This window comes from Pleurodeles waltl, chromosome 6 (assembly GCF_031143425.1).
Source record: "Pleurodeles waltl isolate 20211129_DDA chromosome 6, aPleWal1.hap1.20221129, whole genome shotgun sequence".
NCBI lineage: Eukaryota > Metazoa > Chordata > Amphibia > Caudata > Salamandridae > Pleurodeles > Pleurodeles waltl.
Window position 1 is genome coordinate 140,833,728 of NC_090445.1, and position 13,746 is coordinate 140,847,473.

At 40.7% G+C, this 13,746-nt stretch overlaps 1 pseudogene; it reads left to right on the plus strand.

The window, feature by feature from the left end:
- The first annotated feature begins 290 nt into the window (after window positions 1-290).
- Window positions 291-13,282, plus strand: LOC138301880 (keratin, type I cytoskeletal 12-like; annotated as a pseudogene).
- The last annotated feature ends 464 nt before the right edge of the window (window positions 13,283-13,746 follow it).

The following is a 13,746-nucleotide window of genomic DNA, read 5'->3' on the forward strand; positions in this document are numbered from 1 at the left end:
GTTTCTATATAAAGGCTAAAATATCCAGCCATTGCACCAGCACCCTCTATTCTCCTACTCAGTGGCACTTTGCAGGGTAGCAGTTCTTCAGGAGCATCATGCCTTTCTTCCAACATAGTGCTGGATCCACCCCGGTTTCAGTAAGTGGTGGAAGAGCCAGCTTTGGTGGTTTCCAAGGCAGTGCTGGAGCAGCCCAAGAGGGCTATGGTGTTGGCTTTTGTGCTGGTGGACTTGGTGACGGACCTAGTGTAGGCTTTCGCATAGTAGCTGGTGCGGGCCATCTCAGCAATGAGGGCCTCATCTCTGTGGGGAAAAGGAGACCATGCAAAACCTCAATGACCGCCTTGCAAGCTACCTGGACAAAGTCAAACAACTGGAAAGTGCAAACTTGGACCTTGAGTGCAAAATCAAGGAGTGGTATGCAAAACACCGTGCACCAACAGCTCATGACTACAGCAAATAATATGCAATAATTGCAGAGCTTCAAAAACAGGTAGGAAAATTATAAATCATTAACAACTTGGACTAATGATATACCTGATTACATTGTTCCTTGTTATTGCTACAGTGTATAATGCAGAAATGTATGTTTTCTTTTTAATTGTTTGGAGTAGGGGATTTCGTCTCTCTTAGTTTCAGATAGAGCTTTACATCGAGTACTGCCTAATTTATAGAGGTGTAAAGACGGAAATGAGACACTAGAGTTAATTTCAAAGCCCTATATATGGACCCACAACTTCCTTGAATCAAATTGAAACTGAACTCTAGTAAACACAGGAGTTTCCCTGCTGTTTGTAAGGCTACTTCCTTTTGTAAATATCTGTAGTTCCTTTCATGAATATCAGAGATAAATAACAAGCAAATCTTCGACTAGGTGCTCAGTTGTGTTTTTTTGGTTTACCAAGTGACTACATGCAACTCCATGTTTCCACTCTAAGGGGCACATGTACGTACCATCTTTCCTGTCGCAAATGGTCCGATTTACAGAATCAGACCGTTTGCGATGGGAAAAAAAACATTTTGGTATGTACAAAGCCTATTTTGCGATTCAGTAATCTATTTACCGAATCACAAAATAGGTTTGTGAATCCCAATTAGGAAGGGGCGTTCCCTTTCTAATTGCGAGTCGCAGAGCAATGTAGCATTGTATTGTGAACGTGAATGCGGTCACAAAACAATCACAGTTAGCATCAGTTTCAAACTGGTGGCAACCCATTCGCAAATGGGAAGGGGTCCTCATGGGACACTTTCCCATTTGTGAATGGCAGCAAAAATATTTTTTCAAAGCAGGCAGTGGTCCCAGGGACCACTGCTTGCTCTGAAAACATGAAAAGAAAACTTTTCATTTTCGTTTTTGAAATGCATCCCATTTTCCTTTAAGGAAAACGGGATGTAGTTTAAAAAAAAAAAAACTGCTTTATTTAAAAGCAGTCACAGCAGGCCACCATCCCTGTGAGGGCGGCCATTCCCAATGGGGTCGCAAACTGTGACCTACCTCATGAATATTTATGAGGTAGGTCATTTGCGACCCCATTGGGAATCGCAAACAGTGTAATTGACACTGTTGTACATCACGTTTTGCGACTCACAAATTTATTTAAACACACGTTAATTCAATTCACTCTTGAAGTTGTAATCTTGGTTTTCTTCAATACGGTCATTTCGATTAAACGACCCATTACTTTGATTTTGTAAAGGGATTAGGGGAGAGGATCTGGCATTATGGCCAGTGCTGCCTACTTTGGAACCGAAAGCTGGTTTGAGTCCCAGTGTTGGCTCAACATCCTGTAATACTGGAAAAATCATTTAATCGCCATATGCCTAAAAATAAATCTGACCTTGTATAATGTAACTGGTACTCGTGTAAAGTGCTCCAAAACCTTAGGGTCGAGCTCACGCTATAAAAAAACTGCAAAGAACAGCTAAAAATTGTTTTCTAGAGTTACGAAGCCACATGATGTTTCTATGGATATTGCATTGTGGTGCCTGGAACGAGGAGAGTGGATAGTATGTGCATGCACCAGATGCCTGTAAAGCTACTCTTTGAAATGTCACAAAAGCTTAATCAAAAATGTATATGTCTATAATTTTTTTTGAGAACGAAAACTGACTTTTGTTTCGAAAGTCAGGTTAATTGCCCTCTCGGAAATGATAGTCCACCTGCTGCAACATGATCTTCAATGTGAACTTTTATTGTCTTCCAGATCATTGCTGCATCTACTGAAAACGCCAGAATCGTCCTGCAAATTGACAATGCCAGACTAGCTGCTGACGACTTCAAACTTAAGTATGTCTATCAATTCCTCCATCTGTGGCAATACCTTAGCAAAGAGGCAGAGCTACTTAAATGCCAAAATATTCTTGACTCTTCACTTTCCTTTCCTCACTGCTAATCTATCTTCATAGCCTTGTCTAAAGTAGACTATATCACTGGAACACTTTAACTAGTGTGTCGCAATACTTGTTTTCCCCTTTCATAAGGCTATTTACCTTCGCCAAACGGACCATTTCGAACTTTGCCATGCACACCAGGACCTCCAATAACCAATATCAGGATATCTAAGTAGCCAAGAAGCACTAATCCTCTCATGAACACCTCCTAAATCATGAAATCTTAAGGCATGATTTAGACTCTCATAGATGGACCGCCTTCCATCAGGGTGGCAGAGGACATCTCCTCCACCACCCCTGGTAGAACATCACTGGTCAAATTACAAGATCTCTCCGGCCATGCTGTGAACTCTTTGTCTTCAGAGGTACCGCTGCCACTGCAGATTCTTTGATGGCAAAGAAAGTTTGGTGCACGACTGCCATTGTTTAGGGGGATTATCACTAAGATTTTTTGTTTTCGGAAACATACTTACAAATCAGAGTTCCTGTCTGAAAAAACAAAACAACTAATGGACCCCATAACCTTGGGATAAAGAAGAGAGTGTCCGTTATTTTATTTATTGATGACAGATGGAAAGATAAAAAAGGATGCCGGACTCTCAACTCTAAATAGAAAGCATGGTTTGATGCCTTTTCTATACCAGCTCCCTTCTCTGTGGGACTGTTGAAGTAAGTTTTCCAATGGTGGAGCCCATGGAGGCACTGCTTTCAGAAAACTGGTGGTCCTCCCAGCTCAAAATTGAGCGGGTGTACTGAAGGTTTGGCAGACAAAGTACTCCATCTCATTCAAGACAGAATACTATAAATCAGATCCTTTGCATTTAAAATACTCCATGGCTAAGCTACAACTTACCTGTTAAAAACTACAGCAAGATATGTTTACTCCTGAAATCTGATATCTGTGAAAATAAACATTTTTGCTATCCTTAGAAAACCTGTGAGTCACAGAGATATTGGCCCTTGAGACAAGGCACAATCATTGGACTCACATGTGGTAATTCTTAAACATTCAAATGATTGATTACATCTTTCTTTCTACACTTTACCTCACCCTTTTGCACTACAAAGTAAGTTTATTCTGGGTGTGTCTTCTTATCTCAGTGCCCACTTATCACCTCACTCACCTTCCTCACTATATAATCACCTAATTTGTGCCATAGTATGCAAAGCCATGTATGTTAAGAAAATGACCCATTCAAATAATTTTCAAAACAATAAATAGGGCAATTGTGTTGACTTTAAACCTATATATTGTCTTTCTGATTGATAATCAATAAATTACTTTTCCTGTCTTCACATTTTTGAAGTAATCCGTCTTCAAGAGATGAGTACAAGATTAGGGTTCACTCACTGAAAAAATACAAAGATGGGTGACATGCTTGAATTTTTTTCAGCAACTGAGATCAATTGGAAAACACATACTGAGGACTCACACGAGGATAGTGGGAGATGGAATGCATTGCACTGACTTCCATGGAGAGCGATGCTATGCAGCAAAATTATATAATGTAAAAAGATCTTCTGAATGGAAACAATGGGAAAGAGATTACCTTGTGGCCAAGATTAACAGAATCTAATTACATAATTACCTTTATTTGTTGTATTAAGGAAGTAGGTGTTAAAGACAGATGAATAGTATTCCGAAACCTCACCATTTGAAATAATTTCTGGAACATTCAATATTTGGAATTCAAGCAACACAGCACCCACTACAAACTCCATCTATCTAGAAGATATCACCAGGTGTTACATAGTAAGAAATTCAGTGCTACTGGTTTCATTGACCTTAGAATGATGCAAGTCCTACTTGGTCCCTATCATTTTGCAAACATGTGTCAGGGGCACAAAAGCCTTAAAATCCATCTTAACCTTGTTTTTTACCTTACTGTGCCAACAGCCAGATGTGACGTGCATGGCCAAAGGTTTGTAAGACACCAATCCAAAATTCAAAGACCAAAACAAATGGAAGGATATTTAAAGAGAAATTGAATATTTCTCTAATGGAGACACAGCTGTCTTCCACAATATTGTACTGATACATCTTTTATAAAAAGCATACAAACTTAGTTGCACATTTGGAGTGTCACATGGCATCTAGCAATGTGTTGTTTCAAACTTTAATTTACTTGCTTGGAGCCTCAGTTGTTAGAACTTGCTCTTTCATATTTGTTACAGCTTGGCTGTTATTCACATGTCTAGTTACTTTTTTCTCCAGGTATGAGAATGAGCTGTCCCTGCGTCAGAGCGTGGAGGCTGACATCAATGAGCTGCGCAAGGTGCATGGTGAGCTGACTGTGGCCAAGTGTGACCTTGAGGCAGAGAGCCTGACAGAGGAGCTGGCTTGCCTGAAGAAGAACCACGAAGAGGTAAGGGCAATGTGACATGAAAGCGCTGGTATTGACGTAGATAGAATCCAAAAACTTGTGTTACACCTGTTTGAAATGTTCTTTCTGATTCGTCAAAGTTTTCCCTTAGTTGGGTGTTTACTGTAAAAATCATCGACAAAATCTTTTGTAATTTGGTTTTGAACTATCTTTCTGTAAAGGGTTGGTATGCAATAAGATAAGAAAAACTGAATTTTTCTAATAGCTGAGGACTTTTCTCACACTTTAACTATTTTCTGCCATTTTTTCATGAAAGAGCCAAAATGATTCCATTTTCTCATGCCAAGCATGATATATAACAGGAGTTAGTGCGACAGAAAGCCATTTCTCAACACTTTGGCCGACAATTTACCTCAGGCCAGTGCACTGACAGACAGCTTATTATCTAACATACCTGCTCCTTCTCTAGCTGCAAAAAGAACACATATTGTGGTGCTCTAAAGAAAGGTAGCCTTGGCAGCATTATTGTTTTCTAACCTGTTGCATTCCTAGCTAGGGTTCAGGTATTTTCTTTTTGATTATTGTGAAGAGAGGATATCTTGAAAGGGTGGCTATCATTCACCTGAATAATTCAATCATTTTCAGAAGCCATAGAAAAAGTCAGATTGTTAAATAAGTAATGTGTAAATGCACTACTTTCGAAAACATTAGTACATATTATTACTATGTCAACAAAATGGAGACTCTCAGTATTGAGCGGTTTGGGCACATGGGGAGAAAGCCACTAGGATAGGACTTCTCAGAAATGAAGTGTTAAACTCATTAATTAAAATGTAAAGGCCTGGTTATTGAACCACTTCTTCTAGGACACCTATCCATCTTCTTCTTGTTCTTGTTCTTCTTCTTCTTCCTCTTCTTCTTCTAAGACGATATCTTCTTGCTGTTGGTAATGTATCTTCCTAATTTAGTTCATCTCCTGCCATGCATGTTTTTGGTAGTACGTGTTGCATTTTCTCTGCTAGAAAATATATCTTTCTTGTGAGATAAAAACTCCTTAATTTAGCTAGTCTAGATTTCCTTTTTTATGCTGTATCAGGGTTTGTTCTTCTTAGAAGACCATATTGCCTTTCTAGTAGGGTATATCACCTTGTGCTAGACAACATCACATTTCCCTTTTAAACTGTTCCTCCTAGACCACATCTGCTTACTTTTGTTACAACATATATCCTTTGGGCATTTTATTCGTCATATTAGGCTAGATCTCCCTCAAAAAACATATGTCTGGTTGCTACACCAAATTTTTCTTCCTTAATGACAGGCCACATCTCCTGCATTCTGCCAGATCACATTTCCTATTTTTTTATAAAATCTCTATTTGACAAATATACATTCCTGCTAGATGATAGTCCCTCCAAGCCACATTTTCTGCATGCTAGTCCACACATCCTCCCAGCCTGTGTCAGGACTTTCATTAATGAACATACTACTTTCTATTGCGGCTTAGGTTTTTCCCACTATACAACATTCTCTCAGACCACAACTTCGTATACTCTCTAATTTTAACCAGTTTTTAAAAGCACTTCAAACACGGTGATGCCATTAATAGAAGATACAGTTTTACAATTTAATGATGCTCAATTTACTAACATCAAACAAGTGAAACATTGAGATGGCGTTGTGAAGGATTTTGAACATGTGGCTTGCAGGTTAAACCAGATCCCAGCAGCAATCAATTAACCTGAGTCATCTGCCTGTGACCAGACTGCATCTCCTTATCAGCACAACTCACAACCTTCTTGCTAAACAACACCACTTACTATTTCTAGACTGCCACCTGCTTGCAATTGTGTCTCTTAAATCAGACACAACAATTCATCTGCTGCTGTCAAAGTGCTAGAAATTTGCACTTAGGGCAATGCCCAATATAGCATTGAAACAAAAGCAGTGCTGTATTTTAATAGTATACCTACTGATATCCCCTTTGGAAAAGTGGATGCAGCTACAAAACAGTAACAGTGTTCTGATGTATAGGGGTATTTGATGTGCAGTGATCTGCAGCAGGCAACTAGGTTATGATTTATTTAGAGAAAGTAACAATAGATGAGAATAAGTGGTGGCTAGGGATAGCGGCTGCAACCACTGACACACCCTTGGGTACTCATATCACTGCTTTTGCCATCACAGATGTCAGCAATCTAAACAGAATGGGAGAAACAAAGTAAATATACTTCAAATAGCCATTGTAACGTATATTCAATGACCTCCCATCCCATCTCACAAGCCAGTCAGAGGCGTTTGCGGGGCCAAGGGTGGGCTACTGGTCAAAACTAAGATGGTACTGGGGATCAAATGATGCATGAAGTCACTTCTGCTGCCTCTGGACTTTTGGTAAATTGACTTATACCAAGTCAACTATAAAAATAGCAGAGAATGGAAAATTTTTATCCATGCTTATTGTTAACCCTGGTTAAGGCCATGACATACTGTTACTCCCCTTGCAGGAATTGAAGGGACTATTAGGAGCCAAAGGATAGCTCAGCGTAGAGATGAACGCCGTCCCAGGCATCAACCTGCTGAAGCTCCTCAGCGACATGCGATACCAGTACGAGAAGATGGCAGAAAAGAATCGCCGGGATGCTAAAGCAAAGATCCTGGAAGCGGTAAGGAAGGGAGGAATGTCCTGTGGGCTGTGGGATAGGAAAGAATGAACTATGGGCAACCTAGATATTTTCCAACAAGTGAGAGTACGCTGAAATACCCATAAGGCTGTCGCCAAGTCAGACCATTTCAGGCTCTACATAAATCACTAAACCTACCCAGGGCTTACACCAGTCCCCGCAGATCAGTCCACTTTGATGCCTTGGATTTGGGAAGATGTGTGCATTAAATATGGATTTGCATTTGCTTTGTTCCTGCCTGTAACAACACAGACAATTAAAAAAGACTGGAATGGAATATGTCCCAGAGTAACCACCGGTGGCTGAGTTAAATTCAAGCAGTCCATCACTTGTTCTGGTGTCTAAATATGTGAAAGTTACCAAAGCCCATGTTGTCTCTTAGAGCAATGCCATCAAGCAAGAGATCTCTGCCGGGGATGAGGAGGTGCAGACGAGCAAGAGAGAGGTCTATGACTTAAAACGTGCCCTACAAGCTTTGGAAATTGACCTGCAAGCAGCTCTGACGATGGTAAGTTATTTCAATTACTCCATTTCTTTGTAAATAGACTTCCTGTTGAGAAATCTTTCCAAGCATATTATATCCCCCATTCTTTGGGGAAGGTCTTGAGGAACCTATGAACATGATGAAACCACCACTTATATAGCACATGGGTCTCTCTTCTCAGTTTTCAGGGATTTATATAAGTATCACGGTTCCTATGTCCATGTGTGGGTATCTTTCCCAGTTCACTCTATTTCTTCACTTTCCGGAACTCCTAGTACTGCTTTTATAAAGGGATAAAATACACCAAAAAGTTCCACAGTGCAAAGACAAAATCTGGACTGGAGCTGCTAGTCACACACCCAAAACTTAGTAGAGCTGCACTCATCTATATTAGTTAGAACTCTGTAACTGAATTGGCTTTAATTCTCATGTTGCTAATTTCAGAAAGAAGGAAGTGTAGGTTTGACTTTGGAATCAGGTGTTGACCCTCCAATCTGGATATTACTTCCAGTAGCTGACCACTGAGTTTTCCCCTTAACAGCGCCAAGAGACAAGTTGATTTCTAATTTGTCTATGCTACATTACTTGTGTATTGAAGCAAAGTTATTCTATAAATAACCACTCAAAATACTCATACTTGTTTGTTTCATTTATTCGGAATGCACATAAATGCCTCGACTAAGCATAATTTCCAGGCACCCACAAATAAAATTATATATATATTAAAATATAATCTATGCAACTTGTCACACAAAGAATCAAAACATAAATCTAACAGTTAAAACTGAGACAATGATTTCCTCTGTCTTAGGACACAACACCCTCAATAATAGTGTGATCACAAAGTAGAACTGGAGAGTAAGCAAGCAGTCCCTTTGGGCAATATTTCAATGTCTACTGTACGTTAAAGAACTGAGCAGCATATTTACAAGCCCCTAGCTCCACCTTAGCAACATTTCTTTTACGCTAAGATGGTGCTAACCAGTCCCCTACCCTGCACCATATTTATGAGGCTCAATGCAAGCATTGCATCACTTAGTAACCCCTTGCGCCACATTATACCTGCGCCTGGTATAATATATGCAAGGGGGGCGTTCTCCCACATGGAGGCCCAAAAAAATGGTGCAGTGAAATTTACAAAATTTCATGCACCATTCTAGCATCATTTTTTAATGCCTGCTCAGGGCAAGCATCAAAGTGACGTTAGTGCATTACTCTGTGGGCCTCCCTGTGCTTTGCTGGACTAGCGCCAGCAATGCGCCATATAGCATCAAAAATTCTGATGCTATTTTCCTAACATGCAACACGGTGCGCTGTGTTGTAAATATGCCCCTTTATATGGTATGAATGAGAGGAAATGAGAGTTGGAGAATGTAAAACTATTCTACATTTCGCAAGCCCAGACATATAGATAACATCAGGCTGGGGAGGAGGCATTTGTAGTGGAATGGCTTTAGAATAGACACAGCTGCATCAGCAGCTTGAAGGGGTAGTAGCAAGTGCACTGTGTACATACCTTGAACTAGCTTTGAGACTATTCCAAGGATGCATTCACAATGGGAATGAAAACAAAGCATGAAGCATGTAGCCATAGTCACAGTATCTCCCTAGTAATAATGCCCCTGTGCACTCTTGAAGACATCCTGGACCCTTCATAGGCATGAGGCACTACACTCAGAGATTTCTAACACCTACCAGTGATGTACAAAGGCCCCTACAGCCCCTGTGGTGTGGTAGGGGGCGGAGCTCCAGGGGGTCCCCTCAGCACAGCACCCTGGCCAAAGAGCTCCTGAAGGAGCCTCTTTGTGGAGTTTGCAGGGGGGAGCAGGTTTCCTTACACCACTGACACCTACTGTATGTGCTCAATTGGCAAATTCCTATTTTTCTGAAAGAAATCCAAGGAAGGCTTGGTAAAATGTCACACTTAAATGTATTTGATTGTAACATATTATTCTGGACTTCGGGGAAGGGATGTAGCCTAGACCCATTCTTCATCATGTTTGGCCCAATGCCATCTACAGCACATTCCATCGCTTTGTGTCAAGTGTCCCTCTTGTCTTTTTTAAACCCAGAAAAAATCCCTGGAAGCTAACTTGGCAGAAACAGAAGGGACCTACTGCCTCCAGCTGGCACACCTTCAAGAGAAGATCAGTCAACTGGAGGAAGGACTTGCAGCAATCAAGGAAGAGATGGAGAACAATATGGCAGAGTATGAGCAACTCCTGGACATCAAGTGCCGGCTGGAGAGGGAGATTGAGACCTACCGGTGCCTGCTGGAGGGTCAGGGAAGGTAAGAACTTGTCAAATTCTAAATACCTGCACGTTAGTAATATAAAGGTTCCAGGCTTTTGCATTGAGTTCAATTGCAGTGAAGCGAGGAGCCCCAGTTCAACCAAAAAAGTAAAATTGGGAACCCGTTGGTAAAACCTCAATTAAAACCTATCATGTCAGTAGACATCAAACATTGCAGATAGATGATTATGAAACAGTACATTTTCAGTCATGTGTATGTAATATGCATGTTGTATCTTTTCAGTGGCTATGTCGAACAAAAGACCAAGAGTTACAGCTCTCCCCCATCAAAAGGTAAGTGTGCCTCTTTTTGTGAGCTTTGCGATAATGGCTGGATATCACGGTGGAGGGTTCTCGTGCCATCCTCCCATCTGTCTGTTTGAAGTCTTGTCTAGTATGATAAAAACCACGCACCAAAATGTTCCTATGGGACATATAGTTCCAGCGTGGTAGCAGTAGTTTATGTCATGCCAGCAGATAAGGGGGGTTCTGGCCCTTTAAAGCCCTCTACTGTCCAGCTTCTCTGTATGCATTATTTACAATGATGACGTAGCTCAAGCAGGCCTAATACAAGGAGGGAATTAAAGGTGAAGTTAAGGCCATCACTCTTCTGGGGCATTAAAGGGCTCACAATAGAAAACACTGGAATCAGTTGACCCTTTTATTTTTTCCAATGTAACTTCTGGCACCTTTTTCCAACTTTAAAAGCTAAAGTTAACATTTGGAAGCGGCATCTTGTACCCTCTTTCATTTCCTCTGACAGTGCTAAAGAACCCCATGCTACAGTGCTGCATTGGTACGAGTGCTCCACAGAAAGTAACGAAGGAAATGTGCCTCTCTTCAAACTGAAATGCGTCACTGAAAACAAAGGATGGAAAAAGATGCAAATAATAAATTGATTGTAATTATTCTGGGATTTTGTTTTGTGCAGTATTCAATGCCCCATAAATGTCTTCGTTCAGAGTGAAAACGTTTCTTTTACATGTCAAGTGACACAGAAAGTAGGAATTGCATTACATTTCTGCCTCATTAAAAAATAATCCTTTTGGTACTTAGAATCGCCTTTTTCGTCTTAAATAACAGAGTTTACTCTCAACTTCCAAATGTGTGGAGTGAAACGCATACTCATCCCGAGCATTAGATTCAATACATCTGACACAGTGGGGGTCCACTCTCTCTCCCCACCTCATTTATCACATACAATGTACCTTCTCACTCAAACACACACTCACTCCTGGTGAGTTGCTTCTCTATGGGTTGAAAGTGGAGATGGCCTGTAGCCTAACCATCACTCCAGAATGAAGGACAGCAGACACTGGGGGGGCTGATGACTGACTAGGTTATGTAAAGACGTTCATCTCAGTGTAGGCCTGTTAGCACTAGAGAAATCAGGAAGGTCACGTGACCAAAAAATACCAGTGATACAACATTCAAATAGGAGACACATAGCAACATTAGGCTGCTTACATGAGAAATATGCAAATATACATCTCTATTAGAATCAGTGCTTAATTTGTGCTTGTTTTTACCGGTGCTGAGTACCGACACTTATTTGTGAGGGCCGGGGCATATTCTTATGCCTCAAGCATTTGCTGCGAGCAAAAGACACATATGGGAAAGACGGAAGAACGAAAAACTAAAAAGCGTCATAAAGGGAGAAAGTAGAAAGTTGCAGGATGAGCTGAAGGGGCAGTGGTGGCCGTAAATGGATTGAAGAGGCCCGAGATGGCTTCAGGATTACGCTGCTTCAGTATTCAGTGCTGGTATATTTATTTACAGCAGCCTCGTGTTTAAGAGAAGGGCTTTGAGCACCGGCACCTCTTTATTTACAAATTAAGCACTGATTAGAATATTACTTGAGTATCTACTGATAATATTTTTATATTCATATGTTGTACATGCACCAAATAGAACACTCCGCAAATGTGCATGCACCAACTATAAAGTTCACACAAAGCATATTTTCATCAGGAGAACCTTCTCACTAGTCACTTGCACCATTGTTAACATATTCTCCTCCACCATGATTAACATGTTAAGATGAAGGATTCTCATTATACTTAAAACATTCCCACATGGCACATGCACCAACTAGAACATTAAAGTAAGCCGCATTCATCAATCAGAATATTCCCATGATACAATTACACCAAATGTAACTTGGTTATGAGGAACGTGCTGCAATGTATGCTTATTCACATTAAGAACAGGCACCAATATCAGCATGATAAAATCATCGGTTAGTAACAATATTGCAATGATCAGAAGAGGCGCTACCTCAGCAAAGCGAACGTTCCAATGCAGCACGTGCACTAGTGCAAACAGCTAGACTGTTCACAAACAGATGTATTTCAATTTGAATGTTCACGAGAGGCATATGCACTAAGTAGAATGTTCATCTCAAGCAGGGAACTAACATTAGCAAGGGTACACAAGGTAAAAAACATACACCAAGCAATTCACCGGACGCATACACACGGATGTTACTGTGTATAAAGGAAATGCACCAGCTCAGTAACAGCAGTAGTGAACAAGCACAACATTAGAATGTTCAAAAGTGAAAAAACGCCAATATGTACATAATCACATATGGGGCATGCACCAGCCTAAAAGTGCTCACATGTGAGGCATCTGTGAATGGCTCAAATAATGGAGATGGGAAAATAAAAGTGTAGTCCTCTAATAACAATGTGTGTATGAGACACCTGAGCATTGTTAAACCATTCACAACATGGATGCACACAAATAGGCCCGATTTAGAAAGTCATTTGACTACCTGTGTTTAATTTAGATACATAAATAAATGCATTGTAGAGGACATAATCCAATTCCTGATTCGTAAAGCATAGGATTCCATACTTTATCCAGCACGTCCACGACCTTCTCTGTCATTAAACACACCATTTATTCTGTAAAGATATCGAACCTTCATTCCACTGTTTATTTCATTTCTTTGTTTCAGCCCCAGAGCCAGTGAGAAGCCGAGTTGTAAAGACCATCGTCCAGGAAATGATGGACGGCAGAGTTGTCTCACAAGAGGAGAAACAAAGTGAACAGAAATTATAGGCAGGAAGTGGGCCTCTCCTAATGAAACCGCTTATCTACTAGGAAACCTTCAACAAGTTGCAAAACCCCGGAGGAGGGACACACCTTCTATAATCCCACAGCTCCAGCTATTCTGATTTTCCTCGCCAATTTCAACTCTTCGAACATAACCACAGAATGTTCTGGGGAATTTCATGCACTGCGCAACACATCTGCCCCCGCGCATAAAAGCAAACGAGGGGACACCCAAAATGAATGAGAGGACACCGAAAACGAGAGGGCGCAAATATGTCCATCACGTGGGCACTAAATAGAGAATAATCGGTTACAAGATTTTAAAACTTGTACCAATCATATCGGTTGTGGCTTTACTTCTGAAGACTCCACAAAGTGCCACCTCGGCAGGGGCACCGGCTGGGAAATGGGGCTATTCATTCTGCCAAGGCTCTTCATTGGGTTTTCTATCTTTGTTTCTTTGCCTCTCTTTACCAGAAAATATAAATCACTGTTCCTGTGCCATTATTATTCAATA